Source organism: Euprymna scolopes, chromosome 7, assembly GCF_053919585.1.
Source record: "Euprymna scolopes isolate OS-2025 chromosome 7, ASM5391958v1, whole genome shotgun sequence".
In the NCBI taxonomy this organism is placed as follows: domain Eukaryota; kingdom Metazoa; phylum Mollusca; class Cephalopoda; order Sepiida; family Sepiolidae; genus Euprymna; species Euprymna scolopes.
Genome location: NC_136488.1, coordinates 130,502,974 through 130,503,832, shown reverse-complemented (window position 1 = coordinate 130,503,832; position 859 = coordinate 130,502,974). Strand labels below are relative to the sequence as shown.

At 39.3% G+C, this 859-nt stretch overlaps 1 protein-coding gene across 1 annotated transcript in view; it reads left to right on the top strand.

The window, feature by feature from the left end:
- The first annotated feature begins 286 nt into the window (after positions 1 to 286).
- The window catches only part of LOC145279940 (uncharacterized), a 149,538-nt gene continuing 148,965 nt past the window's right edge, over positions 287 to 859 (top strand). Inside the window, exon 1 of the mRNA XM_080131527.1 lies at positions 287 to 703. The gene's annotated coding sequence lies outside the window, so the exon portion shown is untranslated. The remainder of the gene's footprint in view (positions 704 to 859) is intronic.

The window sequence follows — 859 nt, the reverse complement described above, 5'->3', positions numbered from 1 at the left end:
TAAAAGGATGAGCATTGAGACGGGGCAGGAGTGCGATTGGGATACATAAGGAGAAGCAGTGGGAGAGGGGTGGAGGAGGGCAGATTGGAACTGGATGTTCTGTAGTAGTATTTCACGATTCGTCGTAGTAACTCCGAATTACGCACTGTGGGCGAAGGGAAAAGAAAGAACGGAGAGAAGAGAGAAAGAAAAATGGAAGGAGAGTGAGTGAAAAAGAGAGAGAGAGAGGACGAGGAGTTAGGGTTTCGTGCACATTGAACGGCGGAGCGTGACAAGAGGAGGAGGAAGAGAAGGAGGAGCAGGCGACGAAAAATAAGAGAACTGGTAATCGTAATACAGCTATCCAACGTCGATAACTCCGATATAAGGAAATGCTAGAGAGAGGGAGAGAGGGGGAGAGAGAAGAAAAAAGAGGACGGTGAATGGAGTTGGAGGGGTGATATGGTTAAAAAAAAAACAACAAAAAGAACCCAAAAAAAAAAACAAAACAAAACAAAAATCAACAATCGAGCTACGAGAAGGCTGAACCGAATAAGATTTTACTTTTCATCTCTAAGAAGCCAGAGACGTGAAATACATTTGTACGGTAGCACGTACGCGTAAAAAAAAAATAAAATAAAATAAAAATGCACACGTGTAAAAGACGCCGCTTTTAAAGGACCCTGCTTTTGCAAACGATTGAACTTGAACGTAATACAAACCGGTAAGTCCTTTACTTTAAAAAAAAAAAAAAAAAAAAAAAATGATCGATTACGTTTCATTCTTATTAAGTATTGCGTATATTATTGTTCTCTACGAAATTATCGATTCTTATTTAATATTGATTTTTCCCCCTTCTTCGTTTTGGCTTTTATACAAC